The 20033-nt window shown below is 45.2% G+C and overlaps 1 protein-coding gene across 1 annotated transcript in view; it reads right to left on the bottom strand.

The window, feature by feature from the left end:
• Positions 1-20033, bottom strand: part of LOC126470088 (tyrosine-protein kinase Dnt-like) — a 567460-nt gene that overhangs the window by 71088 nt on the left and 476339 nt on the right. The window lies entirely within an intron of this gene.

Here is a 20033-nt window from a genome sequence, read left to right as displayed (position 1 = left end):
ACGAGAAAGCACTCAACAGGTGTACGTCGTATGCGCAAACAACCATCATTTGCGTGCAGGCAGAACCCGTTTCCATCGCTGAAGACCACGGCGCACCATTCCATTTTCCAAGGGATCCTCTGACGGCACAAGTTGAGCCGTGCACATCGATACTGTGGGGTGAGTGGAGGATGGGCTAGAGGTGTCCGTGTCTGTAGCCCCACTGCTAATAACCAGTTCGTAACAGTTCGTGTTGACACGTCTGGACTCCAAAGAACGCCGGCCGAAGTGGCCGTGCGGTTAAAGGCGCTGCAGTCTGGAACCGCAAGACCGCTACGGTCGCAGGTTCGAATCCTGCCTCGGGCATGGATGTTTGTGATGTCCTTAGGTTAGTTAGGTTTAACTAGTTCTAAGTTCTAGGGGACTAATGACCTCAGCAGTTGAGTCCGATAGTACTCAGAGCCATTTGAACCATTTGAACTCCAGAGAACCTCTTATCTGTCCTCTGGCATCTATACAATAGTCACTGCTGTCGAAACAGTACAAGGATCCTGGTGGACGTCTGTGCTGTGTGGACGTCCAGAATCTCGGCTACGGGTGTAAGAATGTTCACGTTACTACTGATACAAGCATCGTTGCACAATTGACCCAGCACGTCCGACTTGTGTAGCAATTCTCCGAAAGGACCATCCCGCCGCTAGGAAGGCCACAATTTGACCCCTTTGAGACTCGCTCATTTGGTTTTGGGAAGGACCGTTCGCCGGGTGCAAGTCTTTCGATTTGACGCCACTTCGGCGACTCATGAGGATGAAATGATGATGTTTAGGACAACACTACACCCAGTCCCTGAGCGTAGAAAATCTCCGACCCAGCCGGGAATCGAACCCGGGCCCTTAGGATTGACATTCTGTCGCGCTGACCACTCAGCTACCGGGGCCGGACTGTGGCATGGTTACCGGCTTGCTTTACAAGTCTGCAGCACACTGGGACCTCTGGCTGTGAGCATTTCCTATTAAAGGGTACACACAGCTATCGCTCTGCTAGCTATGCCTTTACGCTATCTGTTGGTGGAAAACATTAAAACCATTACCAATATATCTACTATCCCCCAGGTGGCATATGCCATCATCGGATCAATATCGACGTCGTCTTTCCAGGCGTAATTTTTTTTTCTTCATTGTATAAGGGCCACATGGGCGCAGTGGCTTGACAGTGGACACGTATTCGTGAGGGAAGTCGTTCAAAACCCCGCCCAACCATACAGATTTTGGCTGTCCATTATTTCGCTAAATGACCTGGAGGGGATGCTGGGATGGTTCCTTTGAAAGGGCAAAGCCAGTTTCCTTTCCTATCTTCCCAAAACTGGAATTGTGGTCTTTCTCTAATTCCCTCGTCTTCGACAGTACGTCTAACCATAATCTTCTCATCTGTTTTCCCCAAAGGAACAGTCGTGCAAGATACAAAACACAGGTGGTCAAGCAGTTGAGGAAGTTTCTGAAGCTCTTTTCTGAAAATGTGTCCGCCGATCGTTATTTTCGTTTTTAGACACTTGGAGATCAGCAGCAGCCCCATATATTGATTGCCGTTAGTATCACAACGCAAACGGCTGGGTTTGGAGTGGTGTCGTGACTGGGAAGCATGGACTTCTGATGAAAGGCACCGCAATGTGTTCAGCGAGTGTTCGTTTTTTCTGCACGACCCCGGATGTCCTTCGTCGGCCAGAACGGCGTCGACCTGGGGAGATGTCGCATCCTTCGAACGATTTGGAGTGGCATAGCTGTGTTACTCATGGCATCATGGTGTGAGAAGCTACTGGGTATGAGTTCAGGTCACGGCTCGTAGCAATCAAGGGAACTTTGATGGTAGAACGATATGTCACGGACATCTTGCGTACTCACGTGTGGCTTCTCATGCGACTGTATCTTAGTTGCTTCGTTTAACAGAATAATGCTCTCCCACAAATGGCATGTGGTTCTATCAACTGTCAGCATATGCGGAGGTCCTCTCATCGCTAGTAATGTCCCCTTATCTCTATGCGATAGCGTATCTGTGGGACCAGTTCAGACGTTAACTCCGTCCTAGTGTCACTATCCGGTTATCGAGAACCAGTTGCAGCAGTGGTGGTGGGCCAGCTTACCTCAGGAGAGGATATAACCAAATCAGTGCATTCCTACGGGCCAGAAGGGGAGCGACGTTATATTCATAAGTGGACTCGTATTGTCAAGCTGTTTCTAAATTTGATTGGATATTGTGATCAATGCAATAAAATCATGTACCCCTTCACGCCTGGACAGCCGTGAAGTTTCATTTGTTTGTCTCCTTCCTTACGGGTGTTTCACCTTTTCTTGTCAGGCAGTGAACTTGTTCGTATATTTTTTTGTTTGATTTAAAGCTTGTGTCATTCTGATTAAACCTTACGAAAATCCACTAAGAGATACAAATAGTTGAGCGCAACTGCAGCCGAAGTAATCCACGTTTCCGAAGTAAACCGCTTTCAGCTGCGTAAGAACGTTTACAGGAAAACGACCGGTTTCATGATGTCAAATCGCATCCTCAGATGTACATCTACAAGACAGTTGAAGTACAATTGATATTATGATAAAAAGCATATACCTATTGTAATAATCTATGCTCTATGACAGCCAATATGATATAGTATAATATGAATAGTATAACATTTATGCCCTCATACGAGCAGGAGGAGGACTCAACCTTCTGATAATGAAATACTGTTACCCGCAAAAGAAACAGGGCATTATAGTTCAAACTGGCCTGATGAAAAACTGACAAGTTAAAAGATCAAAACAAGAAAATAATTAAAGGTAAAAGCCCCAGCTAGTAACATTGAATGCCCATGGTTAAGAAAACTCACTTCATACTAGGAAGCGGCGGGCAGCAATCCTCGCCGTATGGGCCACACTGCTAGTGAATGTATTCATGTGTGTCACGGAGAGCACTATCGCGACCTTCCACATAGCGGGGAGAGTTACAAACATTTTCGTGCCTATCGAAATATCAGGAAGGGCATCCAACCACCCCTTTCAATTAACGTTGCCAAATCCGTTGTAACCACGCCGACCCTGCGAACATTGCGGGACAAAGACGCAAGTGAAAGTAAAGTGTCATAGATCATTAGGATAGGTCTCTTTTTTTATCATAATGTCGATTGCACGTTTCTTATCTTGTAGCTGTAAACCTAAAGATGTTATTTGACATCACGAAACTGGCCGTGTTCGTGTAAAAGTTCACATACAGCTGCAAGCGGTTTATTTTCAGAAACGTCTATTGCAGACAGATTTTCAAATCAGATGCGTAGAGACTGGGGCCGATAGGACGTACTCCAAACTTTTGATCGATGATACGTATCGATCCTTCATGGTATCGATAATTTTTTTTCTTCCATTACTGCTCAAGAGTACAGTGACGATACCTGTCCTTCGATCACCGCGTCCCTCCGGGTAACCCTTACTTGTACGCCACCGTAGGGACAATGTGCTCCTTCAGCCCCGCCATGTTCGTTCGCATCCTGTCGTCAGCTCATCGAGGAAGACCTGAGAGCGCAGCCCGCAGTGAGCACCGCACTCCAGCCTTAACGACGTAATGGCCACTCTACATGTCCGTGTGTCGCGCTCCCAGCCGGATACGGCGGCTGCAGTGTAAGGCCAGACGCCACGGCCTGCAGCCTGCAAGCTGGACCGGCCCCCGCCCATACCGGGAGCGCCATCAGATAACTCCTGGGGAACGTACGGGTGTCGCCGGCGAAAGCAGCCCACCGCCCACACGCACAACTACTGACCTTTACGCACTGCGCAGCGCCACTCCAACAAATAGCGCGTTCGCCTTCTGTCAGTGCACAAACCGCCGCCAACCGGACTTTCTCGTCACCGAGAGGTCGAAAGAGAAAACACCGCCCCATTTCTCTCCACTTACACAGTGCCAGAGTCGCAAATTATCTGTGATTATTCTAAGAAAAATGCGAGGCAAGAAGCGGGGGTGCTTCCCTGGATCCTATGGCTAACGACGAAGGGAAATTATGCGCAGTATGAGAACGATCAGCTTTTATCGACTTAAGGATGTGCATGTAGGAAAGCAGATGGGATAAGGTGGAGCCCGTCACAGACAGGGAGTTGGGGAAAGGGGGGGGGACTAGGGGTGGTGAAACTTTTTCAAATGCTTTCCTTACTTAATACTGCAAAACATGGATGCATGTGTTCGAGTCTTTTGTGCAACACAGGCAGAAATAGTGGGGTGTGTTTACACAAACCAACAGGAAACATGCCATTGGTGGAAATAACTGTTGTGATTGGTCCCTGATACTCTGGATACTGACACTGGGACAGAGTTGATATCTGAACTGGTCCTACACATGTTCTATTGGGGACAGATCTAGGGATCTTCATGGCTAAAGAAGTACCTCAACATCACACAGACAGTCATAAAGACACGTGCCACGTCTGCTGAAAAATGGAACAATGATATTTCACATGAGAGGTAACACATGGGGATGTAAGATGTCCGTACATATCCTTGTGCACTCCGAACTCCTCAATCACTACCAGCTGTGACCTGAAGTCATACCTGATGGCTCCCCACAATATGGCACAAGGACTAACATCACAATGCCTCTCCAAAACACTGGAAGGAAGGGACCTCTTCCCAGGTTGCCATCATACTTGCAGATAGTGGTCATCTAGATCAGTGCGGAACCATGACTCACTGCTAAGCACAATGTGATGAAGTTCATCAGCAGTACATGTTTCCCTGCAATAGCACCATTGCAAATGCAGCTGGGACATGGCATGGGATGGTAATGTCCCAGTACAGCTTCTGCTAGTATCTGATCCACAGTGTGCAATGACACAGAATGTTGGAGGTATGGATTTGAAGGGAATACGGTGAGCTTGGTGCATAATACTGAGATCCTGTTCGCCTGAACATTGATGACAAGTATACCTGCCATCACAGTCTCATGCAGCCAAGAATTAGGTCACTATCACATCCAAAAGCACCACATATCTAGATATTACATAATTTGATCAACCGGCGAAATGGAGGCTCACAAAGAGGCCTCCTCCAAATTCTGTCAGATCCAGATAATAATTTCTTACATGAGTATGTGAGATCTGTGTGTCCTTTACAGTTCTCGAGAACTGAGATGATATGAACACGTTCGACGGACGTGGCAACACCGATGGCCGTAGTGTTTGCTCAACTGGCCTCCCCCAGGGAGAAGAAGCCGACTCAAGCCAAGGGCACCGTAGACGGAACTATAGTCAAAATTACGGAAAGGAGGGTCCTATGGGAAGGAAGGAGACCGGCGGAACAGAAGTTCGTGGCATTGAGAAAAGGCAACTGCTAAAATGTGAAAACACTCGCTACAGTAAAAAAAAAAAAATAGATACATTTACGCCTCTACTGGACTTATGCTGATGAGGCAAGTCTTTGGTACGTTTCTGGAGGTATGTGGCATCACATATCTATACAAAGATCACGCCATTCCCGCAAATTATGGGCCACTGTTTGTGAGCGTAGAGGTGACGTTCAGTAGCGGCCCAGATGCGTTCCATAGGGCTCAGGTCCGACGGATTACGTAGCCAAAACACCAACGTGAATTTCTATCATCAATCTTAAGCCATAATACACTACTGGCCATTAAAATTGCTACACCAAGAAGAAATACGGATGATAAACGGGTATTCATAGGACAAATATATTATACTAGAACTGACATGTGATTACATTTTCACGCAATTTGGGTGCATAGATCCTGAGAAATCAGTACCCAAAACAACCACCTCTTTCAATTGGTGAGAGATCTGGAGAATGTGCTGGCCAGGGCAGCTGTCGGACATTTTCTGTATCCAGAAAGGCTCGTACAGGACCTGCAACATGCGATCGTGTATAATCCTGCTGAAATGTAGGGTTTCGCAGAGATCGAATGAAGGGTAGAGCCACGTGTCGTAACACATCTGAAATCTAACGTCCACTGTTCAAAGTGTCGTCAATGCGAACAAGAGGTGACCGAGACGTGTAACCAATGGCACCCCATACCATCACGCCGGGTGATACGCCAGTATGCCGATGACGAATACACGCTTCCAATGTGCGTTCACCGAGGTGTCGCCAAACACGGATGCGACCATCATGATGCTGTAAACAGAACCTGGACACATCCGAGAAAATGACTTTTGCCATTCGTTCACCCAGGTTCGTCGTTGAGTACACCATCGCAGGCGCTCCTGTCCGATGCAGCGTCAATGGTAACCGCAGCCATGGTCTCCGAGCTGATAGTCCATGCTACTGCAAACGTCGTCGAACTGTTCGTGCAGATGGTTGTTGTCTTGCAAACGTCCCCATCTGTCGACTCAGGGATCGAGACGTGGCTGCACGATCCGTTACAGCCATGCGGATAAGATGCCTGTCATCTCGACTGCTAGTGATACGAGGCCGTTGGGATCCAGCAAGGCGTTCCGTATTACCCTCGTGAACCCACCGATTCCATATTCTGCAGACAGCCATTGGATCTCGACCAACGCGAGCAGCAATGTCGCGATACGATAAACCGCAACCGCGATAGGCTACAATCCGACTTTTATCAAAGTCGGAAACGTCGTGGTACGCATTTCTCCTCCTTACACGAGTCATCATAACAACGTTTCACCATGCAACGCCGGTCAACTGCTGTTTTTGTATGAGAAATCGCTTGGAATCTTTCCTCATGTCAGCACGTTGTAAGTGTCGCCACCGGCGCCAACCTTGTGTGAATGCTCTGAAAAGCTGATCATTTCCATATCACAGCGTCTTCTTCCTGTCGGTTAAATTTCGCGTCTGTAGCAATTTTAATGGCCAGTAGTGTAGCACCATTTTGGCGTTGTGACATTGGCAGGTTGGTGCGGCGACACTATATTAAAGGGAAATCGTCACTGACATGAAAAAAGCGACCGCGAATGAGGGAGGCTCTCTTGAGAGGTTATCCGATTGCCTGTAATATCCGCAGCAGTCATCCTCAAGACACCTACGTGGCGCCAAAGTGTCGGTATTACCCAGTCGAACGTGAACTGCAGTAAATGTGCCATAATGCGGACATCTTCGTACATACAAACGTTTACATGGAAACATCCGTGGTATATTCGCTGTGTTCTTCGACGATTTCCTTCAGCTGCACAGTAAACAAAGTGTCATGTCTTGCAATTCTTTCCACGTGCAGCGCTCGAAGTTCACGTACTGCGAACGCTAAGAAGGCACTGTAGAACGCTACATGCTATTTACTGGCTCAGTGCGAACATCAGGACGTTACAGCACTTTGTATTTAAAATCAACTTTGATTCAACGGTGTTTGAAGAAGGCACTAACGCATGCTTTTAATGCTTACTCAGTATGGGTTTCCAATCTCTGATTTTGTATCGAAATACGATTGTCGTTGGTGTCGACGTAATACGTCATGTTGGGCACTGAATTTTGATCAACTTGTATATGCGCCTATGGTCACTGAGGAGGCAATGGAACAAAGTAATCCCGTGTTGGCATATGTAACCTGCTGCAGGCAGGAACAATACTGTTGCGAAATGTGCTGCATGCTTTGTACTGAAGCGGTACGCGTCACTGGCTGGCGTGTAGGATCGGATCAAGAGCAAATATTTGTTATTCAGTATTTCTTACTTCTGGAGAGTCTCGAAGCCTCTAGGTTTTCAATGTTTACCTATTCCGTAGTATTCGATGTTTATAGAAACAGCAGCGTTCTCTGTCCAGGACGCAGCTCTGTTGTGTCTGTACGTTAGTGTCCGTAATATACGAGCTTTCTGTGCAAAATGTTATGCTTCACTGAGGACCAAGTTTTCTGATTTGGTGTGCGGTTGGTCCCGGCGGAGGTTCGAGTCCTCCCTCGGGCACTGGCGTGTGTGTTTGTCCTTAGGATAATTTAGGTTAAGTAGTGTGTAAGCTTAGGGACTGATGACCTTAGCAGTTAAGTTCCATAAGATTTCACACACATTAACTCATTAACTTTCTGATTAGGACTTCATTGTGATTACGATATGATAATGAGAGATACGTCGCCTGCATACTTAATAGAAGCCGAGGGAGACCTCGTAGTTTGGAGGCCGGAGTAAGGCATCACAGTAGCTGAGGATGAACAAGACTAGGCCTCGAACCGCCATTGTTTTCATAGACGAAATATGCTACTCGAGGAAAATGTATTCCGCGACACAGCTGGTGATACAGTCAGTTACTAGTGATACCTCTACTCGGCTGCCATATGCCTAGGAGCTGCCATATGCCTTAGATTGCGTGGAACTGCTTTTCAGGTCTTCATCCGTGCTTCGGCCACTGCTTACAAATTCTCAGGAGCGGGAACTTCGAGTGCATACGGAGGATGCTTCTGTACCAGTGGGAATTCGACAGCCCATCCGCTGGTACACATCTAATTAAGGAAAATACTGGTGCCACTCGTCAATGATACGTAATTACCGTCTGAGAACAGCGACAATTTGCAGCAGCAATTACAGCCTAATACCAACTGTAGTTTTGCGGAGCATCTAATAAACTTGACTGATGCTACGAGTATAATGGGTGCTGCAACGAATACACATCTCGTGAGAACTGCACTCATTAGTAAGATTTCCGGAGAAGCATAGAGGCAGCAACTAGGGTATTCATCTGCTATCAGATTATTCTACACCTTATTTTAAAATACTGAACCAATCATGAACAGCCTTATAGTATTTTCTAAAGGCCATCATATTCACCGTGGTCCTTAGAAATTACTTATTTCATTATTGAAGTTTCTGCCTTTGGGTCATTTTCAAGCGGCACTGCAAAAGATTTTGCTTTAGCACATTTCAAACTTTTAAAATCCCCCGACATATATACGCGTCATCATCAAAAACAGACCTTTTCACTGTAGAAATATAATGAGAAGAAGTTCTGTATGTTGTGAAATAATGTAATTACGTGAAACGTTACAAATGTTAACATCATTAACGTAAATCGTTACAAATCGATGTTATAGGACACCGTTTACATGCAAACAAAGGCCGTTCGCGTCAAGGGCCTTATTTTACATGTAAGCTCAGTGCCAGAAAAATCGATCTGTCTTTATAAAAATTCTACATGACTGTGGACCCCGACCATGAGAAGTAGAAAGGCTAGAATTTAATTTATTTCCGAGGTTGAGATCACTCAAGTTGGGAAGGACGAGTTAAACTGAATGGTGATGGTGGAGGATACAAGCGAATTATGTGATTTACGGGAAGAGGCCAGCAAGAAGATGACTGGACGGGGATTTATGTCTGCATTCACAATGTGTGATAGTATGCGCTTAGTCACAGCTGAGAGCAAATTTTTGTTGCCAATAGGGATATGGCTGTGGCTATTTTCGTATCACTACGTTGAACAGAATCCTGTGGGCACAGTTTAGGCCAAAACAGACACACACTGCTGAGCCAACTTTACAATCAGCTGCTTAATAGCTTGTCTGTCCGTTTCTGGAACGAAATAAGTCACTGATTCTCCGTGTCAGGGATCTGACAGTTTGTTGGTAGGGTTGTGGAGGTATGTGGCATTAGGTATCTACCCACAGTTCACGTAATTCGCATAAATAACGGGCCGTTGTTCTGCGTACGCGGTGATAGCGCCCAATAACAACCCACATGTCTTCCGCGGTATTTACATCAGGCGAATTTGGTCGCTGAGGCATCACCGTGAGTTCACTATAACGCTCCTCAAATCACTGTAGCTCGGTTCTGGGTTTGAGTTACGGACAGTTATACTGCTTAAAGATAATATCACCTTCGGAATATATCAAGCATGAAGGGACGCAGGTGGTTCGCAGCTGTCAGCGTGTCCTCTATTACTACCACGGGTCGCATGCAAGCGCAGGAGAATATCTGCCATAGCATAATACTGCTGGATGATTCCATCTCAAATCATACAGAGCAAGAGTGAATGCGTCACATTACTATTTCAAAGTTCGCTGAGAAAAAAATATATGTTGAAGTTCACAAGATACCTCTCCAAAACTACAATATTTTGATTATCTGGTGATTTTTTTTAAAATGCTAGAGACGTCTCTAAATGAGAGTATTTGTGAAAAAGTTGTAACGAAAGGGAAAATTGACAAATTGTAATAAAGAAACCGAAAGTGATAGAGATCTGAATTTGTTTGCAATAAATACTTTGTTCCCAATACTACGAGAGAAGAATAATACATGGGTACATCTGAGCTTCTTTCACCTTTTATTTTGGAAAAATAAACTATGAAAATTTGTAACTTTTTGCAAATTCAAAATTATGTTTTGAAAACATGAATAGTCACAAGATGTTAACTGCCTTGATAAAGTGGAAGTAGTGTTGTCAGCTATGACATTAACGCATGAAATTCTTAAACATTCAAAATATTTATACGTAAAGATTAACGAATCTGAATGTTCTAAATATTTCATATCACGGTAGTTGGTCATTGTACTTAGGGAATGTACAATCATAGTGGGCAATACTTGTCTGTACAAAATGTGAGAAACTTTTCAGGTAAACCTAGCGCTACTCTCAAAGTCAAAAAATTATGGACGTTTAAATATTTAAACTGACCGCTGATTTTAAATAAATGTCATGCAAAACTGGTATTTATGAATAAAAATAACTACTTAGCAACATTATAAGTGAGTGGGAAAGCTTCTTCATCTCCCAGTACCTACTGCAGCCTACATCCTTCTGAATCTGCTTAGTGTATTCATCTCTTGGTCTCCCTCTACGATTTTTACCCTCCACGCTGCCCTCCAATACTAAATTGGTGATCCCTTGATGCCTCAGAACATGTCCTACCAACCGATCCCTTCTTCTAGTCAAGTTGTGCCACAAACTCCTCTTCTCCCCAATTCTATTCAGTACCTCGTCATTAGTTGCGTGATCTACCCATCTGATCTTCAGCATTCTTCTGTAGCCCCACAATTCGAAAACTTCTATCCTCTTCTTGTCCAAACTATTTATCGTCCATGTTTCAAAATAGTAGCTTACCATTTCTCTGTGGACATTTAAGTAACTTGACGGCTTACTGGAATACGGTCATGCTATACTTCAGGGGTGTTCATCTATGGACCGAAATTTAAGGGGGAAACAAGTCCTCTCTAGGAAATAGGACCTTCCCAAATCCTGTAGCATGCCAGCCACAGTGCGACATGGAAACAAGAATCCTTCAATCACTTTGGTAGGACTGCACGGCAGTGTGTCAGTTGGGAGAGAAGAAACACATTCGTTCAATCCTAGGCCGTTAGAAGCTGATTCTGTTGGTCAATTTCAGTGTGTTTTGGGAGATTTCCCGCAATCATCTGGTCGAATGCTGGCACAGGGATACACTTTACTAGAGCAACCCAAAAAGTGTAGCTTTCAAAACAGACTTTTTCTTAACTTCAAATAATAGAGTACATTAAAGTAATGCAATAAATCCGTTTAAGCTATCAAATGGAAAGTTTTGTAAAGAAACCAACTATTATAGTTGGCGTAACATTTGAATAAGCGTCTCTTAAAGTTTGTCCGCTTTGAAGAGAATTAAAGCTGCATCTTTTGCTGGTTATTTTTGCTGCTATACAACAGGATTTTGTCAATCAATTTGATTTTTATTCCTGTTCCGGATTTTTTAATTTTAAATGTAAAATAAACATCATTTGTTTTCCCGATCTTCAGTCCGAAGACTGGTTTGATGCAGCTCTTCACGATATTTCATCCTGAGCAAGTTTTTCCATCCGCGAACAGCTACTTAGCATACCCACGCTTGACACATTCAGGTTGCTTTCCCTAAGTCTCGGTCTCCCAAACGTCCTTCCATTACCAAGTTGACCACTCGTTGATGCTTCAGGATATGTCCTGTCAATCGATCATTTCTTTTTCTCCAATTCGATTCAGTCTCCTCATTATATATTCGGTCTACCCGTTCAATCTTCGGCGTTCTTTTGTAGCACCACATTTCAAAAGCGGATATTCCCTTCTTGTGTGCGCTGTTTATCGCTTACATTTCGCTTCCATACAGGGCTACACACGAGAGCAATGTCTTCAGAAAAGACTTCCTAACACTTAAATGTATATTTAAATTTAACAAATCCCTTTTTCTCAGAAAAGCTTTCTTTGCTACAGCCAGTCTGCATTTTCTGTACTCTCTGCTTCGGCCATCATCTGTTATTTTGGGGACCAAATCTACTACTTTTTCCAATGTCGCCTAATTTAATTTGCCGGTCAGTGTGGTCGAGTGGTTCTAGGCGCTTCAGTCTGGAACCGCGCGACCGCTACGGTAGCAGGTTCGAATCCTGCCTCGGGCATGGATGTGTGTGATGTCCTTAGGTTAGTTAGGTTTAAGTAGTTCTAAGTTCTAGGGGACTGATGACCTCAGATGTTAAGTCCCATGGTGCTCAGAGCCATTTGAACCATTTGATTTAATTTGATTAAGAGTCCATTGCCGTTGTTTTACTTTTGTTTATCTTTATCTTATAATCACTTTTCAAGACTCTGTACATTCTTTCAACACAAAATGGATATATGAACATAATGTTTTGTCAATAAACCTTTGGATATACTCGATTTAATCTTAAGCCTTCTTAACGTAATTTCAGGTTACTGGCATTTTGATTCATGGCAACAGTGTAAAAGGTTAACTTTCGACTGGGAAATGAAATATGCTTACGATTTACGTGTTCAAATAATTTACCTTAAAAATAAGGGGATTCATATCAGACGTTTGAGACACTGTTTTCTGTGAACTTTCTGCCAATACGTTCTCAAACTCATTTAATCCGTTATGTAAAAAACGGCAATTTTACAACCTTGTCCCTCCTAGATAAATTTCAGCAGACTCCCACGTTCATACATAACTTAAATTTAGTACAAAAAAAGTGATAACCAGCAATGAGTAGCCGGCCGCGGTGGCCGAGCGGTTCTAGGCACTACAGTCTGGAACCGCGTGACCGCTACGGTCGCAGGTTCGAATCCTGCCTCGGGCATGGATGTGTGTGATGTCCTTAGGTTAGTTAGGTTTAAGTAGTTCTAAGTTCTAGGGGACTGATGACCTCAGAAGTTAAGTCCCATAGTGCTCAGAGCCATTTGAACCAGCAGTGAGTGGTACCGTAGATGAGACACCTACGGAGCAGATCACCGAAGCCAGGGACGGTACCTTGTTAGTGAAGCGTCTCCTTGCTACCGAAATAAAAGGAGGAGCAAGTTTAAGAGGGAATTGCACGGGAAGTGCGGAGAGACGCGAGGTTTTCGTCGAGCTTCTGCGCGGCGCGAGAGTATTCAGGGAGGCGCGAGAAGAGGAACAGGGCGCGGGGCGTGAGAATGGGAAGCGCCGCTTCCGGCGCTCTTTACGGGCGCCCTAAAACAGGGGAAACCATCCAGCACAGCACAGTGGAGCACAGCAAGCCGGGCGTCGCGAGACACACAGGCCCGGCGAGCGGCGGCGGCGGCGGCAGCCACGTGTGACTGGGAACACCTCTGACGTGCTCTGACGAGGTACTGCGACAGCGGGTTCCGACGCTGTTTCTTCGTAGGAACTTCGCCAGTGCTGGGTCCGGTGGAGCAGACGAATGCCGGACATTTGCCACGCCAGACATTTGCCACACTTGCCCCTTCTCCAGGTAGCGATCCCTCAGGTATGGGACGCCCTTCCTCGTACTACTTCTGTCCGCTTTCAAACCGCAGTCTCCACATCTTACTCGATACAACCAGTACGTAACGGACGTTCTTCTTCGACATCTTGGTGAAATACAGAGCTTCTTTCCGAAATCGAAATATTTATAACTTGTTGTTGTTGTGGTCTTCAGCCCTGAGACTGCTTTGATGCAGCTCTCCATGCTACTCTATCCTGTGCCAGCTTCTTCATGTCCCAGCACTTACTGCAACCTACATCCTTCTGAATCTGCTTGGTGTATTCATCTCTTGGTCTCCCTCTACGAGTTTTACCCACCACGCTGCCCTCCAATACTAAATTGGTGATCCCTTGATGCCTCAGAACATGTCCTACCAACCGATCCCTTCTTCTAGTCAAGTTGTGCCACAAACTTCTCTTCTCCCCAATTCTATGCAACACCTCATTAGTTATGTGATCTACCCATCTAATCTTCAGCATTCTTTTGTAGCACCACATTTCGAAAGCTTCTATTCTCTTCTTGTCTAAACTATTTATCGTCCATGTTTCACTTCCATACATGGCTACGCTTTCGGAAACGACTTCCTGACACTTAAATCTATACTCGATGTTAACAAATTTCTCTTCTTCAGAAACGCTTTCCTTGCCATTGCCAGTCTACATTTTATATCCTCTCTACTTCGACCATCATCAGTTATTTTGCTCCCCAAATAGCAAAACTCCTTTACCACTTTAAGTGTCTCATTTCCTAATCTAATTCCCTCAGCATCACCTGACTTAATTCGACTACATTCCATTACTCTCGTTTTGCTTTTGTTGACGTTCATCTTATATCCTCCTTTCAAGACACTGTACATTCCATTCAACTGCTCTTTCATGTCCTTTGCTGTCTCTGACAGAATTACAATGTCATCGGCGAACCTCAAAGTTTTTATTTCTTCTCCATGGATTTTAATACCTACTCCGAATTTTTCTTTTGTTTCCTTTACTGCTTGCTCAATATACAGATTGAATAACATCGGGGAGAGGCTACAACCCTGTCTCACTCCCTTCTCAACCACTGCTTCCCTTTCATGCCCCTCGACTCTTATAGCTGCCACCTGGTTTCTGTACAAATTGTAAATAGCCTTTCGCTCCCTGTACTTTACCCCTGCCACCTTCAAAATTTGAAAGAGAGCGGGTCAGTGTTCAAAACATGACTGAAAGTACGTTCATAAGCACAGATAAGAATATCTATGATTGACATGTCATCTAAAGTCGACGTACAATTTTAAAATGTTAGAAATACGGAAATAAAGTAATACAGAATGCTATGCTTGTAACGTACGTTGTTGTTCTACATTGTTGAGCTCTCGTATTTACAGGGTCACTGACAAAGCATCCTAGGTTTCGGAGGGAAAAGTCGTAATTGTAATGATCTGCACTACAACAGAAACAAGAAGCACAACTTAAGGAAAAATTATGTAATGTATGTTCCAGATCACAAGCGACATTGAAGCTGATGGTTACTGTGAATTATTGTGGGCAGAGGTTATATTCGGCAACCGGAATAAATTAATAACTGGCTCCTTTTACCGACCCCCGGTCTCAGATGAAACAGTTGCTGAACATTTCAAAGAAAACTCGAGTCTCATCGCAAATGGGTACCTACTCATACAATTATAGTTGGCAATGATTTCAATCTACCTTCCGTATGTTGACAAAAATACATTTTCAGACCCTATTGTAGATAGCAAACCACTTCCGTAATTGTTCTAAATGCTTTTTTTAAAAATTATTTTGGACAATTAGTTCAAGAGGCCATTCAGATTGTAAATGGTTACGAAAACACACTTGACCTCTTAGCCACAAATAACCCTGAGCATCACGAAAAGAAATTCACTAAAACTAAGAGCGAAATATATCTATTTATAAAAGCAACTAAAAATTCGGTTGACGTCTTTCTAAGAGACAGTCTCCAATCCTTCCAAACTATGAAAGTGAAGACCATATATGGCTTAAGTTCAAAGAAATAGTATCAACAGCACTCGAGAGATTCATACCAAATAATAACAAACGGAACTGATCCCCCATGGTACACAAAACACGGCAGATAGCTGGTGCAGGAGAACCGAAAAAGGCAAATATAATGCAGACGAACGCAAAATCTCCAAGATTGGCGAAGTTTTACTGAGGGTCGAAAGTTGGTGCGGATTTGAATGCGAGATGCATTTAATAGTTTCCACAACGAAACTCTCTCTAGAAATGTGGCGGAAAATCCTTAGAGATTCTGGTCCTATGTTAAGAAAACCAGCGGAAAGGCTCAGTAAGTAGCTCTACTGCGGGTCAGGCGGCGAGTGAGCAGGAGGAGGAGGAGGAGGGGGAGACAAGCGACCCAACCCTTCGGAGCAGGTAAAATCGTGGCAAATGACCGGCGTGGCAAATGTCCGCACACCGGATCAGACACGGATGCATGGAGGCGGGGTCACTAGGGTCATGCCCAGCTCCTCCCCCACCCCCTAAGAAAAGGAAACATTTCAGCTTACCATAAAAGAAAACGTTGTCCGTTGTAGGCTGTAGATTTACCTTACATTTTATGTGCTCTTGGCCAGTCTCGTCTGAGGCGTCAGTACGAAACAAGTATGCATCTACATCTACATCCAAACTCCGCAAGCCATCTGACGGTGTGTGGTGGAGGGTACCTTGAGTACCTCTATCGGTTCTCCCTTCCATTCCAGTCCCGTATTGTTCGTGGAACGATTGTCGGTATGCCTCTGTGTGGGCTCTAATTTCTTTGGTTTTATCCTCATGGTCTCTTCGCGAGATATACGTAGGAGGGAGCAATATACTGCTCGACTCCTCGACGAAGGTATGTTCTCGAAACTTCAACTAAAGCCCGTACCGAGCTACTGAGCGTCTCTCTTGCAGAGTCTTCCACTGGAGTTTATCTATCATCTCCTTAGCGCTTTCGCTATTACTAAATGATCCTATAACGAAGCGTGCTGCTCTCCGTTGGATCTTCTCTCTCTCTTCTATCAACCCTACGTGGTACGGATCGCACACCGGTGAGCAGTATTCAAGCAGTGAGCGAACAAGTGTACTGTAACTTACTTCCTTTGTTTTCGGACTGCATTTCCTTAGGATTCTTCCGATGAATCTCAGTATGGCATCTGCTTTACCGGCGATTAATTTTATGTGGTCATTCCATTTTAGATCACTCCTAATGCCTACCCCCAGATAATTTGTGGAATTAACTGCTTACAGTTGCTGACCTGCTATACTGTAGCTAAACGATAAAGGATCTTTATTTCTATGTATTCGCAGCACATTACACTTGTCTACATTGAGATTCAATTGCCATTTCCTGCACCATACGTCAATTGGTTGCAGATCCTCCTACATTTCAATACAATTTTCCATTGTTACAACATCTCGATACACTACAGCATCATCCGCATAAAGCCTCAGTGAACTTCCGATGTTATCCAAAAGGTCATTTATACATATTGTGAATAGCAACGGTCCTACGACACTCCCCTGCAGCGCACCTGAAATCACTCTTACTTCGGAAGACTTCTCTCCATTCTGTTATCCAGGAACTCTTCAATCCAATCACACAATTGGTTTGATAGTCCATATGCTCTTACTTTGTTCATTAAACTACTGTGGGGAACTGTATCAAACGCCTTGCGGAAGTCAGGAAACACGGCTTCTAGCTGGGAACCCGTGTCTATGGCCCCCTGAGTCTCGTGGACGAATGGCGCGAGCTGGGTTACACACGATGCACATTACGTACTACGTTGTATGAGGTCTGACATGCAAATCAATATGTCAATCAAAATGCGGAACCACACTTCAGTATCAGCATGCTCTATATCGAATGCGACCTGAAAGACAGTAAAATACGCCCTTAAAAAAAATCGACGCACCACGAAACAATTACTCCAGCAGGACGGAAATTGGTAGATGCGATGAACACGTACAGACAAACAAACAGTTAACAGTTTCAGACAAATTGGATGATTTACCCAATAGAGAGAACTTCACAAACTGGGCCAGTCAGTAATCGTTGGTCCATCTCTGGTCCTTGGCCGGCCGCAGTGACCGAGCTGTTCTTGGCGCTTCAGTTTGGAACCGCGCGACCGCTACGGTCGCAGCTTCGAATCCTGCCTCGGGCATGGATGTGTGTGATGTCCTTATGTTAGTTAGGTGTAAGTAGTTCTAAGTCTAAAAGACTGATGATCTCAGATGTGAGTCCCATAGTGCTTAGAGCCATTTTGAAATGGAGCGGCAAGTGGAAACCCACTCTGAAGTAGAAATACGCGGGACAGTACAATTCTGAGGTTCACAGTAAAATGCAGGTGCTAATTGGACCAAATGCAATGTCGCATCCAGCCGTACAGAAATGATGCCAACAAAATGAGCAAGGACGCATAGATGTGGGCGCGATGCTGATTGGCCAGAAGAGCCATCGACATCGACAACAGATTACAATGTACAGACCATCTATTAGCTGTTCCTGCTGCTGCTGATGATTTTGGTTTGGAGGACGCTCAATCGCGTGGTTACCAGCGCCCGTACAATTTCTCAGTCTTTGCATTTCTCACTCTGGCCAATTTCTGAATGATGATAATATAATGAGGACAACAAAAACACCCAGTCCCCGGGTGGAGAAAATCCCGACCCGGACGGGAATCGAAGACGGGACCCCGTAACACAGATGCAGCGACGTAAACCACTTGACCACGAGCTGCGGACATCTGCTAACTGATTCGCAGTCATGGCAGACTCAGATGCGCATCTCAATAAACATATCCGATTTTTAAAATATTATACATTTCGTAAATGTTACTTTAATTACTCGTATGTACGCCAGTGTAATTCCCTGCACAGTCCTAACAAACCTGCAACCTCTTTACAGAGAGATCAGAAGCGTCATTACAGTAAATTAAGCTTTGCTCACGGTCCTTCACTCGCCTTTCAAATGGTGTGCCTCCACCGCATTTGGACTGAACTCAACAGCTGCCTACTTACAGAGCCTGGAGCCTACACCGCTGCACCCGAACCAGTCACGGTTGACAAGCGAGTGCTCGCCACTGCATGCCTGATGTCGCACACGAGCACAGCGCGGCGAGATTAGTATTCGTACCGGGTCTGCTGAGATCTTAACGCTGCATGTTGCTCGTTTTTTCGTGCGCTCGTTTGGGAGGTTGCCAGGCAGAGTCCAGTTAGGTGAGGGGCAGGTGTCCGCCAGCTGGTAATGGCTCGAGGTGTATACATCGCCGTGCTCGCTCCGTATCTGGAGTAGCCGCCTGTACGTCCGTGTCCAGTGTAACGCGGCCTGCTTTCTGACAGGCCGGAATTTACTCCGGTCGCCGATTCGACTAAAGATACTTCAAGAGACGTATCTGTTTGCATCTGAGATCAGGAAGGTATTCAGTAAATTTATCTTATGAATAGATTATACATGACGATATGGCATGAGAGAGAGACAACCGATGCAGCTGCCTTGCCAAAGAACCATGATGCAGCCGATTAAGTTGTCAGTAAGGAAACTGTCAGTACTGCCTAGACATATCACTGAAACAGAAGCAGATTTGGTCTAGTCACTGGCGAATGGTGCCGTAGGCGGTAGGAATAGACAGTATCTGATAAATAGTATCCGGTTACTCCTATGTAATGTAGAATTGACCGCCAGATGTCACGAGAGGCGGAAGCCAGTATAAAAGGAGGCGAGGAGTATTATACACGCATCGAAAAATGTTTTCCTTCACCCCGGTTCCCAGAATTCCTGAAGACAGACGTTGCTGAAGATACTGTATCACAGACACGGTCCCTTTGACTGTTCAGAGTTGTCACAAAACTCGCCCAAAGATGTAAACAACCATGCATGAGCAGCGCCTATTAGACGGAGGGTGTCCGACAGTTCCAGTCATTCCACCAGGAAGGAGGTACACGGCTCGTGTTGTCTGTAGTTCAACCACGCCTAGACGGTCAATACCGCGGTTCGATCGCGTCCGCATTGTTACTTTGTGCCAGGAAGGGCTTTCAACAAGTGTCCAGGCATCTAGAAGTGAACCAAAGCGTTATTGTTCGGACATGCAAGAGATACAGAGAGACAGGGTCTATGACATGCCTCGCTCAGGCCGCCCAAGGGCTACTACTGCAGTGGATTACCGCTACCAACGGATTATGGCTCAGAGGAACCCTGACGGCAGCGCCACCATGTTGAATAATGCTTTTCGTGCAGCCACAGGACGTCGTGTTAAGACTCAAACTGTGCACAATATGCCGCATGATGCTCAACCTCACTCCCGACGTCCATGGCGAGGTCCAGCTTTGCAACCACGACAATATGCAGCGCGGCACATATGGGCCCAACAACATGCCGAATGGACTGCTTAGGATTGGCATCACGTTCTCTTCACCGATGAGTGTCGCATATGCC

This window comes from Schistocerca serialis, chromosome 1, assembly GCF_023864345.2.
Source record: "Schistocerca serialis cubense isolate TAMUIC-IGC-003099 chromosome 1, iqSchSeri2.2, whole genome shotgun sequence".
In the NCBI taxonomy this organism is placed as follows: domain Eukaryota; kingdom Metazoa; phylum Arthropoda; class Insecta; order Orthoptera; family Acrididae; genus Schistocerca; species Schistocerca serialis.
The sequence above is the reverse complement of the archived record's forward strand: the minus strand, read 5'-3'. Positions and strand labels throughout refer to the sequence as shown.